Source organism: Chiloscyllium punctatum, chromosome 10 (assembly GCF_047496795.1).
Source record: "Chiloscyllium punctatum isolate Juve2018m chromosome 10, sChiPun1.3, whole genome shotgun sequence".
Taxonomy (NCBI): domain Eukaryota; kingdom Metazoa; phylum Chordata; class Chondrichthyes; order Orectolobiformes; family Hemiscylliidae; genus Chiloscyllium; species Chiloscyllium punctatum.
The window spans coordinates 117,576,867-117,604,513 of NC_092748.1; the positions used below are offsets into that span (position 1 = coordinate 117,576,867).

Here is a 27,647-nt window from a genome sequence, read left to right on the forward strand (position 1 = left end):
TAACTAGATGCCACAGATTAAAACCTGCTGCAATATATTTAATGCAATGATTGGTTCAGATCAAAAAAGTGTGATTCAACAGTAATTTTCAACAGAGAACTGAATAAATACTTAAAGTTATGGGGATAATGAAACAGGAAGGGATTGGAACAGCTGGATTGACATTTGAAAACAAAAAAAAAAATTAGTAGAGATTCAACGGATTGAATGGCAGCCTCTGTAGAGAGAGGAGCAGAGATAATGCTTTGAGTCCAGTTACCCTTAATCAAAACAGTTTCAAATTTCCAGCATCTGCAGTTCTTCATTTTTACAAAATGGAGGAGGCTGTCCTTCAGTTACACAGCATTCTGGTGAGACTACCTTTGGAATCTTGTTCAGCGTATTTGTCAACGTATTTATTGAAGAAAGGTAGCTAGTTAGTGTGCTGTAGGCAGGTTAGAAGTTTGACTAATACCTGGACCAAGAAGGTTGTCTTCGAAGGAGAGGTCAGACAGGCTAGGCTTGTATTGGCTGTAGTTAAGATGCGCAGTAGGGGAGTTGTTTGAAACATAAAATCCAGAAGTGTCTTGACAAAGTAGATGTGAATAGGATATGGAAGAACCTACAACTATATGGTCACTGTTTAAACATCAGAGACGAGGTGATTTAGCTTTTCCTCTCAGAGGGTCATGGAACTTTGAACCTTTTTAAAAAGTTATTCACGGATGAGGGCATCGCTGAGTATGATGCATTTATTGCCTATCTCTAATTGCCCAGAGGGTAGTTAAAAAGTCAACCACATTGCTGTGGGTCTGGAGTCACATGGGCCAGACCAGATATGGATGGCAGTTTCCTTCCCTAAATGACATTAGTGAACCAGGTGGGTTTTCCAACAATCGGCAATGGTTTCATGATCACCATCACCAGGGATAGGCACATGCCACAGGGCAAGAGTTAATCGATGGCGCAAGGGCAATTATAACGCGATTATGCAAGACTTAGGATGCATAGAATTAGGTAGCAAAATGCAGGGGATGCAGACAATGGAAGTGTGGAGCTGGTTTAAAGGGACAGATATTGCGTGTCCTTGATAGGTATGTCCCTGTCAGGCAGGGAGGAAGTGATAAGGTAAGAGAACAGTGGGTTTACTACAGAAATTGCATCTCTTGTTAAGCGGAAGAAGGACACTTCGGTGTTAATGAGACAAGATGGTTCAGATGAGGTGATGGAAAGTTACAGATCAGCTAGGAAAGATTTAAAGAGAAGAGTTAAGAAGAGCAAAGAGAGGACACAAACGGTCTTTACCAAATAGAATAAAGGAGAACCTTAAAACTTTCTACAGATATGTGAGGAATAAAAGGATGACTAGGGTAGGAATATGGCCAGTCCAAGACAGAAGTAGGAAGTTGAGTGTGGACCCTGTGGAGATCAGAGAGGTGCTAAACAAATATTTCTCATTGATTTTCACTCAGGAAAAGCAGAATATTGTAGAGGAGAAGAATGAGATACAAGATATTAGACTAGAAAGGATCGTGGTTAGTTACGAAGAGGTGTTATCAATTCTAGGAGTGAAAGTAGATAAGTCCCCGGGATTTATCTTAGGATTCTCTGGGAAACTAGGGAGGAGATGGTGGAGCCTTTGGCTTTGATCTTTGAGTCAATGTCTGCAAATTTAGTACTTGAGGATTGCAAATGTTGTGCCCTTATTCAAAAGGGGCAATAGAGATGACCCAGGTAATTATAGAAAGGTGAGCCTTACTTCTGTTGTAGGAAAGGATTATAAGAGATAGGATTTATAATCATCTAGCAAGCAACAATTTGATTTCAGATAGTCAACATGGTTTCGTCAAGGGCAGGTCATGTCTCACAAACCTCATTGAGTTTTCTGAGGTGACCAAGCATGTGAATGAGGGTAGGGCAGTTGACGTGATGTGCATGGACTCCAGTAAGGCCTTTGAAAAGGTTCCACATGGTAGGCTGTTGGAGAAAATGCAGAGGCACAGGATTGAGGGTGATTTAGCAGTTTGGATTAGAAACTGGCTTTCTGAAAGAAGGCAGCGAGTGGTGGTTGATGGAAAATATTCAGCCTGGAGTCCGGTTACTAGTGGTGTGGCACAAGGATCTGTTTTGGGATCACTGCTGATTTGTCATTTTTATAAATGACTTAGATGCAGGCATAGGTGGATCGGTTAGTAAGATTGCAGATGACACTAAAGTCGGTGGAGTGGTGGACAGTGTGAAAGAATGTTAAAGGTTGCAGGGGGACTTGGATCAACTGCAGAATTGGGTTGAAAGGTGGCAAATGGTATTCAATGCAGCTAAATGTGAGGTGATTCACTTGGGGAAGAATAACAGGAAGGCAGAGTACTGGGTCAATGGAAAGATTCTTGGTAGTGTGAATGTGCAGAGGGATCTTGGAGTCCATGTACATAGATCCCTGAAAGTTGCCACCCAGGTTGATAATACGGTTAAGAAAGCATACAGCGCATTAGGTTTTATTAGTAGAGGGATTGAGTTCCAGAGCCATAACGTCATGCTGCAACTATACAAAACGCTAGTGCAGCCGCTCTTGGAATATTGTTTACAGTTCTGTTAGCCCCATTTCAGGATGGATGGATATGGAAGCATTGGAAAAAGGTGCAGAGGAGATCTACCAGGATGTTGCCTGATCTGGAGGGAAGCTCTTATGAGGAAAGGCTGAGAGACTTGGGTCTGTTCTCACTGGAAAGGGGGCGGCTAAGAGGGGATTTGATAGAGACATGCAAGATGATCAGAGGGTAGACAGTGAAAGTCTTTTTCCTAGGATGCTGATGTCAGCTTGTACGAGGGGGCATCACTACAAATTGAGAGCTGATAGATTTAAGACAGATGTCAGAGGCAGGTACTTTACTCAGAGAGTGGTAAGGGCTTGGAATGCCCTGCCTGTCAACGTACTTAACTGAGCCACATTTGGGAGATTTAAACAATCCTTGGATAAGCACATGGATGATGATGGGATAGTGTAGGGGGATGAGCTTGGATGAATTCACAGGTCGACGCAACATCAAGGGCTGCTCTGCTCTGCTCTATGTTCCATGTTCTATTAGATTCCGAATTCAGATATTTATTGAATTCAAATTCTACCACTGCCATGGCAGGATTCGAACCATGTCCCCAGAACATTACTAGGGTCTCTGGATTAATAGTCCAGCAATTGTACCACTATCATTACGACCCCTCTGCCACCTTTTTAGGAAGAGAATCTGAGACAGATTCCTGTTAAGCCAGGGTTGAGATGTTATCATGGCTATCTGAGAACATGGATTTGAAGTTCCAATTTTATTCAGTGGTGGAGCAGTCTCAAGGGATAGAGTAGCTTATTCTCAATTGTGCGCCCATATACTCAATATCTCCTCTTCTGCTGCAAGGTAAATAGTAGCTGAAAAATTTTCCAAAACAATTCATCCTGCAAGAGATCAGAGACCGTTCCCCAAAAAAGATGACAGCTGTTTCACTTCACTGTCTAATCTCCCTCCAGAATTAAATCTTGCTACTGAGTTTCAAGGCACTGAATAGAGATACAAAATCTTGCATCTAGAACTAATGCAAGATCACAAACCATACAGGATAGTATCTTATTCTCTCCATAATGTTGCCTGATCTGATTATTTCCAGCATTTTCTGACTAAATTGCTGATCCTTTTGGCACTAAATAGTTACAGTCTGAAGTGGGAGTTGACACGGGACATGCTGACACAAGATGGCCACTGAGCCATACATTGGTCACTTGGCACACAAGATGGCTGCGGAGTCATTACATGGAAAAATACGGCAAAGCATACACAGATACTGCCGGAGGCTAAATTGACACAGAGCATAGATGATTAGTTTAAAGGTATGTGGGGAAGAATATACATCAGTAATGTCTACTGCCCACCAAGGTGTCGGAGTCCAGCCACCACCTTCAATAGAAATGTTAACTACCCGAGACTGCTGGTATACAAGTGTTAGTACTTCAGATCGGCCGTAATGGATAACTATCTTCCTTCTCCTGAAGAATGGAGATGACCACTGAAACTGACAAGGATTTTGGAATGTTTTTTGTAAACAAACCATGCTGTACAAATAAAGACTCGAACTATTGTACCACAAAATGTATAAAATATCATGACATGTGCTCAGAGTGAGAGGGGCTCACAGCTGACATCTTTACTGATGAACGTCTCTCTCTCTCTCTCTCTCTCTCTGGAGCTCCGGTTTCTTCGTACAATAAACTATGTCGATGAATCCAGATTCTGACTCAGAGACTGGTGATTTTCCCCACAAGAATTGGCAGTGTGAGCAGGGTCTCCTATTCCTGGTGTTCTGGTCAAAGGCAACAGTCAGGGAGCCAGGTAAGTGACACTTTGAATGTGCAAACGGGAAGAGTCAGACCGGGCCAAAGACACAGTTTAAAAGGGTATACGTTGTAACTGGTGCGATAGTACTAGGTTGTGTAGAAGTGCATGCCTGTGGAGCGTTAATAGGAAAGTGTACTAACTGGTGTGATAACCAGCTGCTTGTGCTGAAACAACCAGAGGACAAGGTAGTGCCTGCCTCAAAAACACTGCCCTAAACTGGTTGTTAAGAGGAATAGCCTCCCACACCTGGCACATAATGGCTGGAAATGGAAGCGCCAAGGGCACTAGGAGTTGTGAAGCCCAAGTGGCAAAGTTGGGTAACATTGGACCCTGTAGGGGCGAGCAACACAGAGTCCAGTTAGAGCCTAGTCGAAGGTCGGGTGCCGTCTGTTATTGTGTTTTAAATTGAATTGGTGAAGAAAAAGGATCTGATCACTCTGACCAAGAGCTAAATTCCATTGGAGAAGCACGTTACCAAGGTGGGAAGTGTGGACACTATCAATAACTATGATACCTGTCAGTCTGTAGTAGAACAACAGAGCTTGAATAGTGGCGGTGACCGGGAGGGTAGAGGGCACACTGGGCTAGAGGTAGATTTCTGGGCCCATCGGGCAGTGTTGGAACAGTAGTGGTGGCCGGGAGGGTAGAGAAATCCCACTGGTACAGAGCACACCTTGCGAGGAGGCTGCCATGACCGGACAGACGGTGCTGGGACAGTATTATTGGCCAGGGGGTAGAGAAGTCCACACTGGTTCAGGACACTTTACTGTTGGTGGTATCCAGGGGTACACAATTTGCAAGATGGCAGATCAGGATTTTAAAGGGGATACTGCAGGTTCCCATATTGAGAAATAAAAGGCAGACAAACTAGCACTGACAGAACAGATGAAGAAAGGGGAAGGAGCTCAAGTATGGGGAACAATTGGATTAGATTAGATTCCCTACAGTGTGGAAACAGGCCCTTCGGCCCAACCAGTCCACACCAACCCTCTGAAGAGAAACCCACCCAGACCCATTTCTCTGACTAATGCCCCTAACACTATGGGCAATTTAGCATGGCCAATTCACCTGACCTACACATCTTTGGACTGTGGGAGGAAACCCACGCAAACACAGGGAGAATGTGCAAACTCCACACAGTCACCAGAGGCTGGAATCAAACCTGGATCCTGATGCTGTGAGGCAGCAGTGCTAACCACTGAGCCACCGTGCCACCCTTTATTTAGTGTATACCAGGAGTGCTCAGGACAAGCAAACCCAGATCATGGGTATCGGGCATTCATTCAGGCTTTCAGAGATGGGGTCTCTAGCACCCATCAATCCATCCTGAAAATGGGAGTAATATGGTCACAAAATTATGACGACCCGGTAGAGTGGACTAACGAATTAGGAGGCAGAAGCTCCCGCAATAAAAACAAAACCCGACAGAGCAGCCTACCAGAACGGACGTGTAGGCAGAACCAACCTATCCGGTCACAAAAATGCAAAAAATGGCCTTTAGTAGAGTGATATGCTTTTGTCGGATGTGGGAGTTTAGGGAGAATTTACGGGTTACTGAGGATTATATCTGCAATAAATGCCGTTGGTTATGAATCCTCTCAGATCGAATGGATCGGTTGGAAAGGCATTTAGAGGCAATGAGGAGTTTACAAGAGCAAGGGGGGTGGGGGGGTGGGTGGGGGGGGGGGGGGGGGGAGAAAAAAAGAGAGAGTCTCAGATACAGTCACATAGATGGGTTAAATTCCAGGAAAAGGTAAGAGAGAGGTAGGCAGGTAGTACAAGAGTCTTCCGTGGCTATCCCCATTTCAAATAAGTATGCTGTTTTGGAAAACATAGGGGGTGATGGATTCTCAGGGAAACATGACACGAACAGCCAGGTTTTGGGTATTGAGACTACCTCCTATGTAATGAGAGGTACGTCAGGTTCCAAGCGATCAACTGTGTTAGGAGACTCTTTAGTCCGAGGTACAGACAGACTTTTCTGTGGCCAGCAGCAAAAAATCAAAATGGTGTGTTGCTTCCCTGGTGCCAGGATCAAGGATATCTCAGAGAGGGGGCAGGATGTTCTCACGGGAGAAGAAGGGCCAGCAAGAGGTCATTGTCCACATTGGAACCAATGACATTGGACGGAAAAGATTTTGAAGGGAGATTACGGAGAGTTTGGCAGGAATTTAAAAAAGGAAGTCCTCAAGAGTAGTAATATCCGGATTACTCCCGGTGCTACGAGCTAGTGAGGGCAGGAATAGGAGGATAGAGCAGATGAATGCATGGCTGAGGAGCTGGTGTACAGGAGAATGATTCACATTTTTGGATCATTGGAAGCTCTTTTGGGGTAGAAGTGACCTGTACAAGGACAAATTGCACCAAAATGGAAGGGGACTAATATACTGGCAGGGAGATTTGCTCGGGAGGATTTAAACTAGTAAAAGGTAGGAGGGATGGGACCCAGGGAGATAGTGAGGAAAGAGATCAATCTGAGACTGGTACAGTTGAGAACAAAAAAGTGAGTCAAACAGTCAGGGCAGACAAGGACAAAGCAGTGAACAAGATAGGACTGATGAATTAAACTGCATTTAGTTCAGTGCAAGAGGAAGGCAGATGAACTCAGGGCATGATTAGGAACATGGGACTGGGATATCATAGCAATTACAGAAGTGTGACTCAGGGATGGACAGGACTGGCAGCTTAATGCTCCAGGAAGGACAGAAAGGGAGACAAGAGAGGAGGGGGAGTGGCATTTTCGATAAGGGATAGCATTACAGCTGTACTTAGGGAGGATATTCCTGGAAATACATCCAGGGAAGTTATATGGGTGGAACTGAGAACTAAGAAATAATCACCTTATTGGGATTGTAGTATAGACCCCCTAATAGTCAGAGGGAAATTGAGAAACAAATTTGTAAGGAGATCTCAGTTATCTGTAAAATAATAGGGTGGTTATGGTAGGGGATTTTAACTTTCCAAACATAGACTGGGACTGCCATAGTGTTCAGGATGGAGAGGAATTTGTTTAGTGTGTACAAGAAAATTCTGATTCAGTACGTGGATGAGAAAGTGCAAAACTTGACCTACTCTTGGGAAATAAGGCAGGGCAGGTGACTGAAGTGTCAGCGGGGGAGCACTTTGGGGCCAGCGTCTATAGAACATAGACAAGTACAGCACAGAACAGGCCCTTTGGCCCACGATGTTGTGCCAAGGATTAAGCCTAATGTAAGATAAAATAACCTACCCACCCCTCAATTCACTACTATCTATGTGCATATCCAGCAGTCGTTTAAATGTCCCCAATGACTCTGCTTCCACCACCACAGCTGGCAACGCATTCCATGCATTCACAACTCTCTGCGTAAAGAACCTTCCACAGAGGTCCCCTCTATACTTTTCTCCTAATATCTTAAAACTATGACCCCTCATGCCAGTCAATCCTGCCCTGGGGAAGTCTCTAGCTATTGACTCTATCCATTCCTCTCATTATCTTGTACACCTCGATCACCTCTCTTCCTCTTTCTGTCCAAAGAGGAAAATCCGAGCACCAAGATCCCTCTGTTCCTCCACACTGCCAAGAATCCTGTCTTTAATCCTATATTCAGCCTTCGAGTTCAACCTTCTAAAAATGCATCACTTCGCATTTATCCAGGTCAAACTCCATCTGCCATTTCTCAGCCCAGCTCTGCATCCTGTCTATGTCACGCTGCAGCCTGCAATAGCCCTCGATACTATCAATGACACCGCCAAACTTTGTGTCATCACCAAATTTACTAACCCACCCCTCAACCTCCACATCCAAGTCATTTATAAAAACTACGAAGAGCAGAGGCCCAAGAACAGAGCCCTGCGGGACACCGCTCACCACTGACCTCCAGGCAGAATACTTTCCATCTACAACCACTCTCTGCCTTCTGCCAGCCAACCAACTCTGAATCCAAATCTCCCTGTATCCCATACTTCCTGACTCTATGAATAAGCCAACCATGGGAACCTTATCAAATGCCTTGCTGATGTCCATATACACCACATCCACTGCTCGACCGGTCTGGTCACCTCGTCACAGAACTCAATAAGATTTGTGAGGCATGACATGCCCCTCAAAGCCATGCTGACTGCCTTTAATCACACTATGCTTTGCCAAACAGTCATAAATCCTATCCCTCAGAATTCTTTCCAATACTTTGCTGACCACAGACGCAAGACTGACTGGTCTGTAATTGCCAGGGATTTCCCTATTACCCTCCTTGAAAAGAGGAACATTCATTTCCTTCCAATCCGCCAGTACAATTCCCGTGGTGAGTGAGGAAGCAAAAACCTTCGCCAGCGGCTTAGCAACCTCCTTTCTTGGAACAGCCTGGGATAAATCTGGTCTGGCCCTGGGAACTGATCAATCTTTGCCAAACTTTCCAGCACATCAACTTCATCAATCTTGATCTGGTCAAGCCTGTATCCCATCTCCTCAAAGTTCTCATTCACAACAAGGTCCCTTTCCTTAGTGAAAACCAAAACAAAAAACTCATTTAGGACTTCCCCTATCTGCTCAGACTCCACGCACAAGCTCCCTCCACTATCCCTGAGCGACCCTGCCTTCTCCCTGATCATTCTCTTTTTCCTCACATAGGAGTAAAATGCCTTTGGGTTCTCCCTAATCCTTCTTGCCAAGCCTTTGTGCCCCCTCCTGACTCTACTCAGTCCATTTCTGAGCTCCTTTCTAGCAAGCCTGTAATCCTCTAAAAATATGTGCTAGATCCTTGCTTCCTCCACCTTACGTAAGCTGCCTTCTTCCTTTTGACAAGGAGCTCCTCTGTTCTCGTTATCCAAGGTTCCTTAACCTTACCCCTTCTTACCTGTCTCAGAGGGACAAATGCATGCATCACTCGCAACAACTGCTCCTTAAACAGTCACCACACGTCTGCTGTGTCCTTTCTATGGAACAATTGCTCCCAGTCTGTACTTCCCATTTTGCCAGAGCAGCGAGGAGAGAAGGAGGAGGAGTGAAGAGAGGGCTGCCGGGAAGAGTGAGTTTTCCCACATAGAAAGGGACTTACCTCGGGAGTCGGGCCTCCGTTTTGCCAAAATGGCGAGGAGTGAAGCTGCTGGGAAGGTAAGGGCTTAATTTATATTTGGGCAGTGGCTAAACCAGTAATACTACACATGTAGTATCTCCCTCCTGGGCCACCCACCTAACCGGAAGAAAAAGACCCTGTAAGGTAAGGCTTTTATTTTTTTTTTCATTTATTTAAGTGCATTGTTTGGTTTTAGTTAGACAAATATAAAGCTAAGCTTCCAATGGCAGGGGACCTCAGACCTGTGGCATGTGACTATTGCTTGATGTGGGAGCTTAGGAACGTGTTCGGACGTTGATGACTCTTACACTTGCAAGAAGGGTGTCCAGCTGCAGGTTTTGTTTGACCGCATGACGGCTCTGGAGCTGTGGATGGACTCACTGTGGAGCATCCGCGATGCTGAGGGGGTCGTGGATAGCACATTTAGTGAACTGGTCATTCCACAGGTTAGGATTGCTGAGGGAGACAGTGAATGGGTGACCAAAAGACAGAAGAGTAGGTAGGCAGTGCAGGTGTCTCCTGCAGTCATCTCCCTCCAAAAACTGTTTTGGATACTGTTGGGGGAGATGGCACACCAGGGGAGGGCAGCAGTTGTCAAGATCATGGCACCGTGGCGAGCACTGCTGTTCATTAGGGTGGGAAAAAGACTCATGGGGCCATGGTCATAGGGGATTCTATTGTGAGGGGAGTAGATAGGTGGTTCTGTGGCTGAAAACGGGACTCCCAGAAGGTACGTTGCCTCCCAGGTGCTCGGGTCAGGGATGCCATTGATCGGCTGCAGAGCATTCTAAAAGGGGAGGGTGAACAGCCAGTTGGCTTGGTGCATATAGGCATCAACGATATAAAGTAGAAAGCAAGAGGAGGTCCTGAAAGAAGAATTCAGGGAGCTAGGAGAGAAAAAAGTTAAAGGGGAGGACCTCAAAAGGTAGTGATCTCGGGATTACTACCAGTGCAGAAATGAAAAAAAATAGGTAGGTAGGGTGAACACGTTGCTTGAGAGATGGTGCAGGAGGGAGGGGTTCAGATTTGTTGGACTTTGGGACCGGTTCTGTGGAAAGTGGGACTATTACAAAATGGATTGTCTACATCTGAACCAGACTGGAACCAATGTCCTTGGGGGAGTTTTTGCGACTGCTGTTGGGGAAGTTTTAAACTAATATGACAGGGGGATGGGAACCAAAAGAGAAATCATGTAGGCAGCGAGGTGGAGACTGCAGAGTGTAAAAATTATGAAGGTAGCACTAATAAAAGGGAAGAATAGGCAGAGAGCAGGTGAGTACAAAAGAACTGGTGGCCTGAAATGCATCTACTTTAATGCAAGGAGTGTAGTGTGTAAGGCAGATGAACCTAGGGCTTGGATTGGTGCCTGGGATAATGATGTTATTGCAATCACAGAGACTTGGTTGAAGGAAGGGCATGATGATGAGGAACTGAATGTTCCAAGATACAGACGTTTCAGACAGGACAGGGAGGGAAGTAAAAGAGGGGGTGGAGTTGCATTGCTGGTCAGGGGCGATATGACGGCTGTGCTAAAGGAGGACACTATGGCGATCTTGGGTAGGGAGGCCTTATGGGTGGAGCGGAGAAATGAGGGTGCAGTTACATTGTTGGGAGGCCTGTAATACAGCCCCAACAGTGAGCGTGAGGTAGAAGAATAAGTAGGTAAACAGATTATGAATAGATGTAGAGGCAATAGGGTAGTGGTGATGGGAGATTTTAATTTTCCCAACATTGACTGGGATACACTTAGCGTCGGAGGTCTGGATGGAGTAGAATTTGTACAAAGTGTCCAGGAGTTTTCTGGAGCAGTATGTCAATAGTCTGACGAGGGAAGGGGCCATATTGGACCTGGTGCTGGGGAACGAGCCAGGACAGGTGGTAGAAGATGTGGTGGGGGATTTCTTTGGGAACAGTGACCACAATTCTGTAAGTTTTACGATACTTATAGATAAAGAGAGAGTGTGGTCCTAAGGAAACAGTACTAAACTGGGCCAAGGCCAATTATATCAAAATTAGGCAGGAGCTGGGAAATGTGGATTGGACACAGCTATTTGAAGGGAAGTCCACATTTGAGATGTGGGAGGCTTTCAAAGATCGGTTAAAGATAATGCAGGATAGGCATGTCCTGTGGCGAGCTTAAAAATGTGTTGCTGGAAAAGCACAGCAGGTCAGGTAGCAAAGGAACAGGAGAATCGATGTTTCGGGCATAAGCCCTCCAAGCCCTAAGTTCATCTGCCTTTCCTGAAGAAGGGCTTATGCCCGAAACGTCAATTCTCCTGTTCCTTTAATGCTGCCTGACCTGCTGCGCTTTTCCAGCGACACTAAGCTCTGATCTCCAGCATCTGCAGTCCTCACTTTCTCCTATGTCCCGTTGAGAGCAAAGGATAGGAAGGGCAAGATTCGTGAACTGTGAATGACAGGAGAAATTGTACAACTAGCCAAGAGGAAAAGGGAAGCGTACATAAGGTCTAGGCAGCTGAGAACAGAACGGGCCCTGGAGGAATATCGGACGAGTAGGACAAATCTTAAACAAGGAATCAAGCGGGCTAAAAGGGGTCATGAAATAGCTTTAGCGAGCAGAATTAAGGAGAATCCCAAAGCATTTTATTCTTATAAAAGAAGCAAGTGGGTAACTAGAGAAAGGATCGATACAATAAAAGATAATGAAGGAAGGCTGTGTGTCGAACCTGAGAGAATGGGTGAGATTCTGAATGATTACTTTGCATCAGTGTTCACTGGGGAGAGGACCATGATGAATCTTGAGATTAGAGATAGAAGTTTGAATAGTCTGGATCACGTTGGCATAAGTAGGGAAGATGTGTTGGGTAGGCTAGAGGTTATTATGGTGGACAAATCCCCAGGACCGGATGGGATCTAACCCAGGTTGCTGAGGGAGGAGAGAGAGGAAATAGCTGGGGACCTGACAGATATCTTTGCGGCATCCTTAAACACAGGTGAGGTGCCGAAAGATTGGAGGGTTGTTCATGTTGTTCCCCCTGTACAAGAAGGGTGTAGGGATATTCGTGGTAACTACAGACCAGTGAGCCTGACGTCGGTGGTGAGAAAGTTGCTGGAGAAGGTACAGAGGGGTAGGATCTATTTATATTTAGAAAAGAATGGGCTTATCAGTGATAGGCAACATGGTTTTGTGAGGGGAAGATCGTGCTTTACCAACTTGATAGAGTTCTTCGAGGAAGTGACCAAGTTGTTAGATGAAGGAAGGGCTGTTGATGTCATATACATGGACTTCAGTAAGGCGTTTGATAAGGTTCCCATGGTAGACTAATGGAGAAAGTGAAGTCACATGGTGTGCAGCGTGTTCTAGCTCGGTGGATAAAGAACTGGTTGAGCAACAGGAGACAGAGAGTAGTAGTTGAAGGGAGTTTCTTGAAATGGAGAAAGGTGACCAGTGGTGTTCCACAGGGGTCAGTGTTAGGGCCACTGTTGTTTGTAATATACATAAATGATCTGGAAGAGGGCACTGTTGGTATGATCAGCAAGTTTGCAGATGGCATGAAGATTGGTGAAGTAGCAGAAAGCATAAGGGACTGTCAGAGAATACAGGAGGATGTAGATAGACTGGAGAGTTGGGCGAAAAGTGGCAGATGGCTTTCAATCCAGACAAATGTGAGGTGATGCATTTAGGCAAGTCTAATTCTAGAGTGAATTATGCAATGAATGGAAGAGCCTTGGGAAAAGTTGATGGGCAGAGAGATCTGGGAGTGCAGATCCATTGTACCCTGAAGGTGGGTAGAGTGGTCAAGAAGGCATATAGTATGCTTGCCTTCATCAGACGGGATATTGAGCATAACAGCTGGCAAGTCATGTTATAATTGTACAAGACATTGGTTCGGCCGCACTTAGAATACTGTGTACAGTTCTGGACGCCACATTACCAAAAGGATTAGTGTACAAGATGATTAGGGGGTTAGATAGGGTTGACAGTGAGAACCTTTTTCCACGTATGGAGTCAGCTATTACAAGGGGGCATAGCTTTAAATTAAGGGGGGTTGGATTTAGGACTGATGTTAGGGGTAGGTTCTTCACTCAGCGAGTCGTGAGTTCATGGAATGCCCTGCCAGTAGCAGTGGTGGACTCTCCCTCTTTATGGGTATTTAAGCGGGCATTGGATAGGCATATGGAGGATAGTGGATTAGTGTAGGTATAGGTGGGCTTGGATCGGCGCAACATCGAGGGCCAAAGGGCCTGTACTGCGCTGTATTCTTCTATGTTCTATGTTCTATGTAAAATGATGTGGACGCTTTGGAGAGGGTGCAGAGAAGGTTTACGAGGATGTTGCCTGGTATGGAAGATGCTAGCTATGAAGAAAGGTTGTGTAGGTTAGGTTTATTTTCACTAGAGAGAGAATAAAAAAAAAAAGAGAGATTGAGGGGGGACCTGATTGAGGTTTACAAAATCATGAAGATACAGATAGGGTGGATAGAGACAAGCTTTTTCCCCCAGGGTGAAGGATTCAGTCATGAGAGGTCATGCTTTTAAACTGAGAGGTGGAAAATTTAAAGGGGATACACGCAGTAAGTACTTCACACAGAGGGTGATGGGTGTTTGGAACGCGTTGCCAGCAGAGGTGGTAGAGGCAGGCATGGTAGATTCATTTAAGATGCATCTGATAAATGCAAGAGTAGGTGGAGAGCAGAGCGATATAGATGCTTAGGAATTGACCGACAGGTTTAGACAGTACATTTGGATTGGCTCAGGCTTGGAGGGCGGAAGGGCCCGGTCCTGGGCTGTAAATTTTCTTTGTTCTTTGTTCCCAACTCCTATTTGCTAGTGTCATAATTTCCTTTCCCCCAATTAAATATCTACCCTTGGTAACTGCTCCTTTCCCTCTCCAAGACTGGGGTAAATGTGAGGCAGTTGTGATCACTTTCACCAAAGTGTTCTCCCACCGCGAGATCTGACCCCTGTGCTGGCTCTTTGCCGAGCACCAAAGCCAAAATGGCCTCTCCCCTCGTCGGCCTGTCTATGTACTGAGCAAGGAAACCCTCCTAAACACACCTGACAAAAATTGCTCCATCCAAACCATCTGCACAAAAGAGGTTCCAGTCGATATTGGCAAAGTTGAAGTTACCCATAACAACAACCCTGCTACTTCTGCATTTTTCCAAAATCTGCTGGCCTATGGGTTCTTCAATCTCTCAACTGTTATTAGGTGGTCTGTAGAAAACCCCCAGTGTGGCAGCTTCTCCCTTGCTGTTCCTAACTTCCACCCATACTCGCTCAGTAGACAAACCATCTTCTTCAGCAACCTTTCTTTCTGTAGCTGTGATGCACTCTGATTAGCAATGCTACATCCCCTCCTCTTTTTCCACACCCCCTATTCTTTGTAAACGTTCTAAACCCATGTCTCTGTTATGGCCACAACATCATAGCCCCAAGTATTGATCCAAGCTCTAAGTTCATCAGTGTTATTTCTGACACGCCTAGTGTTAAAGCAAACACACTAACTGCTCCCTTTATTTCATCGCGTGAGAAACCTTCCCGAATCTATCTGCAACTGCCCCCCCCCCCCCTCAGATATGTGGCTCTGATTCCCACACCACTGCCAAATTAGTTTAAACTCTCCATAATTCTACTAGTTTTAAACTAGTGATGGAAAGGGATAGACCAGATCTAAAAGCTGGAGTTCTATTTGGAGAAAGGCCAATTTTGACGATATTAGGCAAGAACTTTCAAAACCTGATTGGGGGGCAGATGTTTGCAGGTAAAAGGGCAGCTGGAAAATGGGAAGCCTTCAAAAAAAAAAATGAGATAAGGAGAGTCCAGAGAAAGTATATTCCTGTTAGGGTGAAAGGAAAGGCTGGTAGGGAATGCTGGATGCCTAAAGAAATTGAGGGTTTCATTCAGAAAAAGAACAAAGCGTATGTCAGGTATAGGAGAAAGTGAGAACTGCAGATACTGCAGACCAGAGTTGAAAAGTGCAGTGCTGGAAAGGTGCAGCAGGCCAGGCAGCAGCCGAGGAGCAGGAGAATCCAAAGTGAGGACTGCAGATGCTGGAGACCAGAGTTAGGTATAGACAGGATAGAGCGAGTGAATCCTTAGAAGAGTACAAAGGCAGTAGGAGTATACTTAAGAGGGAAATCAGGAGGGAAAAAAGGGGATATGAGATAGCTTTGGCAAATAGAATTAAGGAGAATCCAAAGGGTTTTACTAATACATTAAGGACAAACAGGTAACTAGGGAGAGAATAGGGCCCCTCAAAGATCAGCAAGGTGGCCTTTGTGTGGAGCCGCAGGAGATGGGGCAGATACTAAATGAGTATTTTGCATCAGTATTTACTGTGGAAAAGGACATGGAAGATATAGACTGTAGGGAAATAGATGGTGACACCTTATAAAATGTCCATTTTACAGAGGAGGTAGTGCTGGATGTCTTGGAATACCTAAAAGTGGATAAATCTCCAGGACCTGATCAGGTGTACCCTAGAATTCTGTGGTAAGCTAGAGAAGTGATTGCTGAGCCTCTTACGGAGATATTTGTATCGTCAATAGTCACAGGTGAGATGCTGGAAGACTGGAGGTTGGCTAATGTGGTGCCACTGTTTAAGAAGGGTGGTAAGGAAAAGCCAGGGACCAGTGAGCCTGACGTCAGTGGTGGGCAAGTTGTTGGAGGGAATCCTAAGGGACAGGATGTACATGTATTTGGAAAGGCAAGGACTGATTAGGGATAGTCAACATGGCTTTGTGCATGGGAAGTCATGTCTCACAAACTTGATTGAGTTTTTTGAAGTAGTAACAAAGAGGATTGATGAGGGCAGAGCAGTAGATGTGATCTATATGGACTTCAGTAAGGCATTCGGCAAGGTTCCCCATGGGAGACTGGTTAGCAAGGTTAGATCTCATGGAATACAGGGAGAACTTGCCATTTGTATACGAAACTTGGTCAAAGGTAGAAGACAGAGGTTGGTGGAGGGTTGTCTTTCAGACTGGAGGTATGTGACCAGTGGAGTGCCACAAGAATTGGTGCTACTTTTCAGCATTTATATAAATTATTTGGATGTGAGCATAAGAAGTATAGTTAGTAAGTTTGCAGATGACACCAAAATTGGAGGTGTAGTGGACAGCGAAGGTTACCTCGGATTACAACAGGATCTTGATCGGATGGGCCAATGGGCTGAGAAGTGGCAGATTTAATTTAAATGTGAGGTGCTGCATTTTGGGAAATTAAATCTTAGCAGGACTGATACACTTAATGGTAAGGTCCTAGAGAGTGCTGCTGAACAAAGAGACCTTGGAATGCAGATTCATAGCTCCTTGAAAGTGGAGTCACAGGTGGATAGGATATAGTGAAGAAGGTATGCTTTCCTTTATTGATCAGAGTATTGAGTACAGGAGTTGGGAGGTCATGTTGTGGCTGTACAGGACATTGGTTAGGCCACTGTTGGAGTATTGCGTGCAATTCAGGTCTCCTTCCTATCGAAGGATGTTGTGAAACCTGAAAGAGTTCAGAAAAGATTTACAAGGATGTTGGAGGACTTGAACTATAGGGAGAGGTTGAATAAGCTGGGGCTGTTTTCCCTGAAGTGTCAGAGGCTGAGGGGTGACCTTGTAGAGGTTTAAAATCATGAGGGGCATGGATAGGGTAAATGGGCAAAGTCTTTTCCCTGGGGTGAGGGAGTCCAGAACTAGAGGGCATAGGTTTAAGGTGAGAGGGGAAAGATATAAAAAGAGACCTAAAGAGCAACTTTTTCCACTTAGAGGGTGGTACGTGTATGGAATGAGCTGCCAGAGGATGTGGTGGAGGCTGGTACAATTGCAACATTTAAAAGGCATCTGGATGGGTATATAAATAGTAAGTGTTTAGAGGGATATGGGCCGGGTGCTGTCAGGTGGGATTAGATTGGGATATCTGGTCGGCCTAGACGGGTTGGACTGAAGGGTCTCTTTCTGTGCCGTACGTCTCTATGACTCTATAACTGTGTCCGACAGGGACATTTTGCCAGAGACTGTCGGGCCCCACAGGCAGGGAATAGGACAAAGATCAGGGTAAAGTACTGCAGCCACTGCAATAGAGCAGGTCATACGGAGGCAGTGTGCTGGGAAAAGCATGGGGGAGCTCTCAAATATCACCCAGAACACAGTGGAACCGCAGGACTCCAGAGGTCCGCTGAGCTGACAACCAGCTGCCCCCATTTGTAAGTGTAAGGGAGAGGGGAGAATTTACGTGCTCACAGTAGTTGGAGTAGTAAGAGATGTTGGTAGACACAGGAGCAACCATATCTATCCTAAGGGGGAACTTTTTCACGCAGAGGGTGGTACGTGTATGGAATGAGCTGCCAGAGGAAGTGGTGGAGGCTGGTACAATTGCAACATTTGAGAGGCATTTGGATGGGTATATGAATAGGAAGGGTTTGGAAGGATATGGGCCAGGTGCTGGCAGGTGGGACTAGATTAGGTTGGGATATCTGGTCGGCATGAACGGGTTGGACCGAAGGGTCTGTTTCCATGCTGTACATCTCTATGACTATCAACTTACCCTTACCCCACACAAATAAAATGATCCACCATACTGGGGTAGGTGGGGATAAGTCATCGGATTACTCAAGCGAGACTACCCTCATGAAAATCAATAATAAACACATCCCTATGAGAATCGGTGTGTGCCAAAATAATGTCAGCACCATTCTGGTTAATGATCTTGATTGTGCAAAGGAAAATTGATCTGACCAAAATAGGATGTTTGGAAGACTGAGATTGGGAAACTTACAAGGACTGGAACTTCAAAAAGGGGGAGGGATTCAGAGCCATCTGCACCTCCATCCCCAAGGCATGGGCAGAGATAAAGCTAGACACAGACCCTATAGTGGTGCCCGGACCGGAATATAGGTCCCAGTAGCAGTACCCAATCAAGCCTGAAGCCGTCGTGGAGATAGTTAAAGGACTAGTGAGACAGGGAATCCAGAGAGAAACCACAAGTACAACTAAGTCCCCAACATGGCCAGTGAAGAAGCCATTAACTATATGGGGCTAAACAAGGTCACCCCCAATTAAATCCCATTGTAGCAGACCCCACCACAATTCAATCAGATTGGCCCAGAGCACAAAACTTTCACAGTATTCGACATAGCCGGCAGACCCTGGTCCATCCCACTACATCCTGGATCCCAGAATACATTCACCTTTGCAGTGAGGGACAGGCAGTACACGTGTACTCGCCTGCCACAGGGGTTCCACAACAGCCCCACAATTCTTCACCAAGTGATGAGCAACATCCTCAACAAAATAGATATACCAGAAGGGAGTATGGCCCTACAATACATGGACGATATCCTGATTGTTTCAGAGTCCGAATCAGGACATCAGGAAGCTTTATACCTTGTGGCACTCAAAGATTAAAAGTCAGACCCGCTAAAGCACAAATTGGACAAGCACAAGTCCTATACCTGAGACACCTTATGTCCCAGGGACTCAAGAAAATGTCCAGTGACCAAAAGAAGGCAATCTAGCGAATGCCACGACCCTGTAAGGGGAGTCAGAAAGGTCTTGGGGCTATCCAACTATAGCTGGAGCTTTATACCAGATTTCGCAAAATTGGCTGAACTAATTCAAAAACTAATCAAAGGGGGCAAGCCTACCTTGGAACCTATGACCTGGGGAACAGATAGGAAGAAGCTTACAGTGAGCTAAAAGGTTGGTTAATATTAGCCCCTGGGCTGGAGCTGCCAGATCCCAGTAAAGACTTCCATGTATATTGTAATAAGGAGGGAGGATTTTGCTCCGCAGTGGTCACACCGGGAAGCTGAGCGCCATCTGCCAATACGAGAAGGGCAAAGTGGGAGGCAGTTCTCCTTCCACCAAGTCAGTCTGTGGTAATAGTTAGGGATATGGGAGAAAACCCAGCTGCAGGAATTCTGGACACAGGGGATCTGCACAATTGCAGAGACATAGATGGGGATGAAGATAGAGTTAGGGTAAAGGATACCTCCCGGACACAGCCGAGGTGATCCTCGGCGTGGATGGCTCACAGCGACATATAGCGGGGTTTCCCTGCGCAGGATGAGCAGTGGTAGACAATAAACGAGACACCGTTATGTGAAGAAGTCAGTCTGCACAAGTAGCAGAGATGGTATTGTTAACCAAAGCAGTTGAGCTGTCAAAAGGGAGAATTGTGAACATTTATAAGATAGCCAATATGCCTTCAGAGTTGTAGCTGACTACATGGTTGCATTGGGGAGAAGAGCGGTCACCACACCTGGAGGAACCTGGGGGCGGCACGGTGGCTCAGTGGTCAGCACTGCTGCTTCACAGTGCCAGGGACCCAGGTTCAATTCCCACCTCAAGCAACTGTAGAGTTTGCACATTCTCCCGGCATCTGCATGGGTTTCCTCCAGGTGCGCTGGTTTCCCCTCATAATCCAAAGATATGCAGGTTATAGATCTGGGTGGGCTCTTCAGAGGGTGGGTGTGGACTTGTTGGGCGAAAGGGCCTATTTCCATACTGTAGGAAATGCAATCTAATCAAACACATTGAGCTCTGGGGGTGGTAGAGAGAGAATGAACATAACCCTTAAAATGCTTTAGTTAAGGCATTCAGACATCAGGGAGGACATGGGCTGAAGTGCTCTTAGCATCCAACTAAAGAGGAATGCGTAAATTGGTAACAGAGACAAGAGCAATAGGACAAGGCAGGTGAACTTGAAACCTTCCCGGAGGTCCCAGCAGCTGGGAGCCACATCCTTGTACAAACCCCGCCTAACAAACCAGACTTTGCCCCGAAATGGAATCGGCCATATGACGTTATAATCAGTGGTGACACCTGCACCCGTATAGACAAAAAAAAGGGACACTGACTATTAATGTCACAGAAATGTAAAGCACGGAAACAGACCCTTTGTTCCAACTTGTCCATGCCGACCAAAATATCATAAATTAATCTAGTCCCATTTGCCAGCACTTGGCCCATATCCCCCTAAACCCTTCCTATTCAAATACCCATCCAAATGCCTTTTAAAATGTTGTAAATTGTACCAGCCTCCAAATCTTTTTTAAAGGAACCATGTACATACTCAAATGTTCAGAGAAAGATAGGGACCTGCTCCATCAGCCAGGAATTCTGCTTGATTGGCAGATCCCCCATGCTGGGATCATCATTGGGGTATGGGTCTTGGGATCTCTGGCTTTGAGGGGTCCTCAGCGCTAAAAACTGAAACTACATTGTGTGTGAATTGACAATCTTGGGAAACAATACATCAATAGTGAATTGGCTGAATTCACTTTAAGCACAGCAGACACGTTACATGGTGGATGATCAGTTAGCCCAGCAGGGGGAATATGTACAATCATTGGTGACAAGTGCATAACCCATACCATTGACAATTCTTACAATATTACACAGGCGATCAAAAACATTGGGACCAGCTAGATGACTTCAGACAAGGAGCCACAGGAAGAGATAGCTGGCTAGATTAGCTGATAGGCAAATCCAGTGAACCCTGTTTGGCACATGGGACGGTTCTCCTTAGCTCTCATACTGGTATTCTGTCTAGGCCTTGTGTTTAAAGTTTTGCTGTATGGTGTTACTGACTCAGGCCATGCCAGGAACGAGTGTCACCACAGAAGATCCCCCAACAAAACTCGCACTCCGACACGCCTTGGGATGTGGGGAGACTTAGAAAAGACCTACCTCTATATGTCAATTGGGTGGTCTGCAGGAGATCTCAGAAGTCGCCTCCGTGACCACAAAGAGGGGGGAGTGAAGTGGGAGTGGACATGGGCATGCTGACATGGGGCACACAGACACTGTATGGCCATTGAACCATTACATGGAAAAATACAGCAGAGCATACACAGGTACTGCCCGAGGCTAAAGGGATATCAGGACAATAGACACAGAACATAGATAATTAATTAGTTTAAGGTGGGTGGGAGAGAGAATACACATCAGTGACGTCTACTGCCCACCAAAGGTGTCTGAGTCCAGCCACCACCTTCAATAGTAAATGTTAACTACCTGAGACTGCTGGTATACAAGTGTTAATACTTCAGATCGGCCATAATGGGGGAAAACAAAAACAATCTTCCTTCTCAGGAAGAATAGTCATGATCACAGAAACTGACAAGGGTTTTTGGAATGTTTTTTGTGCACAAACCACAAAATATATAAAATATCATGACATGTGCTGAGGGGGAGAGCGAGGGAGAGGGCTCACAGCTGACAGCCTCTCTCCCCGGAGCTCCAGTTTCTTTGTACAATAAACTGTCATTGAATCCTGATTCTGACTCTGAAACTGGTCATTTTCCCCAGAATACGATCTACTTTAAAATACCTCTCTGTACCCAGCTTCCTGTCTACCAATGATGAATCATTCCTTTCATGCTACAGTATTATACTGCCCACAAATCTACCATCTCCAAATCACCACCTGACAAGCCCTGACCTTGCATGTTAACTTTCATCTCCATGGAAAGTGGTAGAATTTGAACTCAAGGAATAAATCTGGCATCTACAGCTACCCTTGGTAATGGTGGTCATGACAGTAACATCAACTGTCTCAAAAACTCATCTTCTTCACGGATGCCCTTGAGGAAAGGAAATCAACCATCTTTACCTGGTATGGTCCACATGTAACTCCAGAACAACAGCAATGTTGGTTTCTCATATTTGCCTTCAGAAATAGCCTAGCATGCCATTTAGATCAAGGGTGATTAGGAACATGCAACAAAAGGCAATCAAACGGTGTCAGTAGCACCCACATCCCATGAAATAAAAGAAATACAAGAAAAAAAATGTAACAGAACAACATCAAGCTTAATGAAGCAAATGGTGAAACGGCAACTTTTAACTGCCATGTATGAAGTTTTGAGAGTGAAATTAGAATTACAAATAGTTAACTTAAACCAGTTAAAAAACTAGAAATAAAAATGAACATTTTAAACCATCAACATCAGTTAATGGTAGAACCTTGGAGAGAGTGTTGTTGAAGAGAGACCGGGGGTGCAGGTTCATAGTTCCTTAAAAGTGGACTCGCAGGTAGACAGGTTGGTGAAGGAGGAGGAGTTTTGGTATGTTTGCCTTTAATAATCAGTACATGGAATACAGAAATTGGGATGTCATGGTGTGGCTGCAGAGAACATTGGTGAGGCCACTTTTGGAATTATGGCTAACTTCCTATAGCAGAGTGACCAGAATTATGTCATTGAACTGGAAAGTATGCAGAAAAGATTTAAAGGATGTTACCAGCACCAGAAGGTTTGCATTGTAAATGCAGGGTTGAATACGCTAGGACCTTTTTTCACTAGAGTGCATCAGGTTGAGGGGGTGACCTTATAAAAACATGAGAGGCATGGATTGTGTGAACAGTCAAGGTCTTTTCCCTAGGGTAGGAGAATTTCCGAGGGTAGGACAAGTACATGAATAGGAAAGGTTGAGAAGAATATGGGCCAAATGCAGGAAAAATGGGGCTAGCTTAGTTTGGAAAACCTGGTCAGCAGAGAGGAGTTGGATTGAAGGGTCGGTTTCTGTCCTTTATGACTGTAAGTGAACAGATAAAATTACAGTTAAGCAAATTGGAACCAGGAAATTACTTCAGTTTATGCCCTTAGAAGGTTTAAGAATGATGTTGTGGTTCTGTTCGCTGAGCTGGGAATTTGTGTTGCAGATGTTTCATCCCCTGTCTAGGTGATATCCTCAGTGCTTGGGAACCTCCTGCGAAGCACTGTGATGTTTCCCTCGGCATTTATAGTGGCTTGTCTCTGCCGCTTCTGGCTGTCAGTTCCAGCTGTCCGTTGCAGTGGTCGGTGTATTGGGTCCAGGTCGATGTGTTTGTTGATTGAATCAGTGGATGAGTACCATGCCTCTAGGAATTCCCTGGCTGTTCTCGGTTTGGCTTGTCCTATAATAGTAGTGTTGTCCCAGTCGAACTCATGTTGCTTGTCATCTGCGTGTGTGGCTACTAAGGATAGCTGGTCGTGTCGTTTCGTGGCTAGTTGGTGTTCATGGATGCGGATCATTAGCTGTCTTCCTGTTTGTCCTATGTAGTGTTTTGTGCAGTCCTTGCCTGGGATTTTGTATACTACGTTGGTTTTGCCCATGCTGGGTATCGGGTCCTTTGTCCTGGTGAGTTGTTGTCTGACAGTGGCTGTTGGTTTGTGTGCTGTTATGAGTCCTAGTGGTCGCAGTAGTCTGGCTGTCAGTTCAGAAATGTTCTTGATGTATGGTAACGTGGCTAGTCCTTTGAGACCCAATATACCGGCCACTGCAGCAGACAGCTGGAACTGACAACCGGAAGCGGTAGAGACAAGCCACTATAAATGCTGAAGGAAACATCACAGAAGCGCTTCACAGGAGGGTCCCAAGCACTGAGGACGTCACCTAGACAGGGGACGAAACGTCTGCAACACAAATTCCCAGCTCGGCGAACAGAACCACAACGAGCACCCGAGCTACAAATCTTCAAGTTTAGGAATGATATTCAGTGGGAGCTTTGATTTGAATCTATTCCCAGCTGAGTTTAGTGATGCTGTTGGTCTGCAGAATCCACTTCAGTCTGCCTTCATATGGAAGAAGTTAAATATCCCGGACCCCACTAATGCCCAGAAGCTCCTATCCTTCAATAGTTGGTTATTTGGCCATTTTGTAGAATGTTGTAGTACATAAGCAGGCCATTTGACCCATCATATCTAACTGGCACCTCAGAGCTAGCCAGCAAGTCCCACTCTCAAGCCCTGTCTCTGTAGCCCTCTAACTTCATCTCTTTCAAATATATATCCATAGACATAATAGCAGAAATTAAGCCATTCGGCCCATTAAGTCTGGTCCATCATTCAATCATGGCCGATAGGTTTCTCCACCCCATTCTCTCTGTAACCCTTGATATTCAAGAACCTATCTATCTCAGTCTTCAATATATTCAATGACCTGGCCTCCACAGCCTTCTGTGGGAATGAATTCCATACACTCACCGCTCTCTGGCTGAAGAGGTTTCTCCTTACCTCCACTCTAACAGGTCTGCCCTTGTGTCCTAGCCTCTCCTACCAATTGAAACATCTTCCCAACGTCCACTCCATTCAGTATTCTAGGAGAAAGTGAGGACTCTGGATTAGTGGTGCTGGAAGAACACAGCAGTTCAGGCAGCATCCAAGGAGCTTTGAAATCGACGTTTCGGGCAAAAGCCCTTCATCAGGAATAAAGGCAGTGAGCCTGAAACGTGGAGAGATAAGCTAGAGGAGGGTGGGGGTGGGGAGAAAGTAGCATCGTGTACAATGGGTGAGTGGGGGAGGGGATGAAGGTGATAGGTCAGGGAGGAGAGGGTGGAGTGGATAGGTGGAAAAGAAGATAGGCAGGTAGGACAAGTCATGGGGACAGTGCTGAGCTGGAAGTGTGGCACTATGGTGAGGTGGGGGAAGGGGAAATGAGGAAACTGTTGAAGTCCACATTGATGCCCTGGGGTTGAAGTGTTCCGAGGCGGAAGATGAAGCGTTCTTCCTCCAGGCGTCTGGTGGTGAGGGAGCGGCAGTGAAGGAGGCCCAGGACCTCCATGTCCTCGGCAGAGTGGGAGGGGGAGTTGAAATGTTGGGCCACGGGGTGGTTTGGTTGATTGGTGCAGGTGTCCCGGAGATGTTCCCTAAAGCGCTCTGCTCGGAGGCGCCCAGTCTCCCCAATATAGAGGAGACGCATCGGGAGCAACAGATACAATAAATGATATTAGTCAATGTGCAAGTGAAACTTTGACGGATGTGGAAGGCTCCTTTAGGGCCTTGGTTAGAGGTGAAGGAGGTGGTGTGGGCGCAGGTTTTACAGTTCCTGCGGTGGCAGGGGAAAGTGCCAGAATGGGAGGGTGGGTTATAGGGGGGTGTGGACCTGACCAGGTAGTCACGGAGGGAATGGTCTTTGCGGAGGGCGGGAAGGGGTGGGGAGGGAAATATATCCCTGGTGGTGGGGTCCGTTTGGAGGTGGTGGAAATGTCGGCGGATGATTTGGTTTATGTGAAGGTTGGTAGGGTGGAAGGTGAGCATCAGGGGCGTTCTGTCCTTGTTACGCTTGGTGGGGTGGGGTCTGAGGGCGGAGGTGCGGGATGTAGACGAGATGCGTTGGAGGGCATCTTTAACCACGTGGGAAGGGAAATTGCGGTCTCTAAAGAAGGAGGCCATCTGGTGTGGTCTGTGGTGGAACTGGTCCTCCTGGGAGCAGATACAGCGGAGGCGGAGGAATTGGGAATACAGGATGGTATTTTTGCAAGAGGTAGGGTGGGAAGAGGTGTAATCCAGGTAGCTGTGGGAGTCGGTGGGTTTGTAAAAAATGTCAGTGTCAAGTCGGTCGTCATTAATGGAGATGGAGAGGCCCAGGAAGGGGAGGGAGGTGTCAGAGATGGTCTAGGTAAATTTAAAGGTCATGGTGGAATGTGTTGGCGAAGTTGATGAATTGCTCAACCTCCTCGCGGGAGCACGAGGTGGCGCCAATGCAGTCATCAATGTAGCGGAGGAAGAGGTGGGGAGTGGTGCCAGTGTAATTACGGAAGATCAAGTACTCTACGTAGCCAAAGAGACAGGCATAGCTGGGGCCCATATGGGTGCCCATGGCTACCCCTTTGGTCTGGAGGAAGTGGGAGGATTCAAAGGAGAAATCGTTAAGGGTGAGGACCAGTTCGGCCAAACAAATGAGAGTGTCAGTGGAAGGGTACTGTTGGGGATGTCTGGGCTGCAGATGCTGGAGATCAGAGTAGAGCGTGCGCTGCTGAAAAAGCGCAGTAGGTCAGGCAGCACCCGAGGAGCAGGTGAATCAACATTTTGGTCATAGGCCCTTCATCAGGGGATGAGAGATAAAATGGGAGAGGGGAGAGGTTGAGGGGAGGTAGCTGGGAAAGCAATAGGTGGATGAAGGGGAGGGAGAAGGTGATAAGTCAGGTGAGGCAGTGATAGACATGTCCAGAGGGCGGTACCGAGTTGAAGGCTTGGGACTGGGATAATGTGGCGGACAGGAAATGAAGAAGCTGTGAAATCCACATTTTTCCTTGTGTGGTTGCAGGGTCCTAAGGTGGAATATGAAGCGTTCCTCCTCCAGGTGGTAATGGTTTGGTGGTGGAGGCAGTCCAGGACCTGCCTGTCCTTGACAGAGTGGAAGGGGGAGTTGAAGTGTTCAGCCATAGGCCAGTGCGTGCGGGTGTCCCAGAGATGTTCTCTGAAATGATCCACAAGAAAACATCCTGTCTCCCCAACAGAGGAGACCACACTGGGTGCAATGGATGACATTGGGAGGGATACAGGTGAATTTCTGACAGATATGGAAGGATCTCTTGGGACCTTGGACAGGGGTGAGGGGAGTGGTGTGGGCGCAGGGTTTGCACTTCCTGTAGTGGCAGAGAAAGGTGCTAGAAGTGGGGTGTGGGCTGGTGGGGGGTGAGGGGCCGGTGGGGGGTGAGGGGCCCTGACGAGGGAGTCACAGAGGGAATGGTCTCTCCAGAATGCTGATAGGGGTGCGGAGGGAAATATATCTCTGGTAGTGGGGTCCATTTGGAAGTGGCAGAGGATGATGCGTTATATGCGGAGATTGGTGAGATGGAAGGTGAGGACCGGGGGTGGGTTCTGCCCTTGTTGCGTTGGGAGGGGTGGAGTTCAAGGGTGGTGCGTGAAGTGGATGGGATGCACTGGAGGGCATCGTCAACCATGTGGGAAGGGAAGTTGTGATTGTGGAAGGAGGCGGCCATCTGGGACTTTGAGGTGGAATTGGTCATCCTGGGAACAGATGTGGCAGAGGAATTGGGAATTAAGGGATGGTGTTTTTCCAGGAGGTAGGGTGGGACTCAGTGGGCGTGTAGTATATGTCTGTGGTTCGTCGGTCACCAGAGATGATGATGGAGAGGTCCAAGAAGGGGAGGGAGGTTGCCGAGATGGTCCAGGTGAATTTGAGGTCAAAAAAGGTGGAAGGTGTTGGTAAAAGTTGATGAACTGTTCAACTCCTCGTGGGACCACAAGGCCGACACCAACACAGTCATCAATGTAATGGAGGAACAGATGACAGATGGTGCCGACGTAACTGCGGAAGATGAACTGTTCCACATATCCGACAAACAGGCAGGCAGAACTGGGCCCCATGCAGACGCCCATGGATACCCCTTTGATTTGGAGGAAGTGGGAGGTTTGAAAGGAGAAGTTGATGAGAGAGAGGACCAGTTCAGCCAGGCTGTTGAGGGTGTCAGTGGAACAGTACTGGTTGGGATAGTGTGGTCGGTGGAAGGTTACTGATTGGGATGGTATGTGTTCAAGTATTCCGTATCTTTC

The 27,647-nt window shown here is 46.4% G+C and overlaps 1 protein-coding gene across 3 annotated transcripts in view; it reads right to left on the reverse strand.

The window, feature by feature from the left end:
• Positions 1–27,647, reverse strand: part of LOC140482489 (ATP-binding cassette sub-family B member 6-like) — a 245,549-nt gene that overhangs the window by 202,846 nt on the left and 15,056 nt on the right. The window lies entirely within an intron of this gene.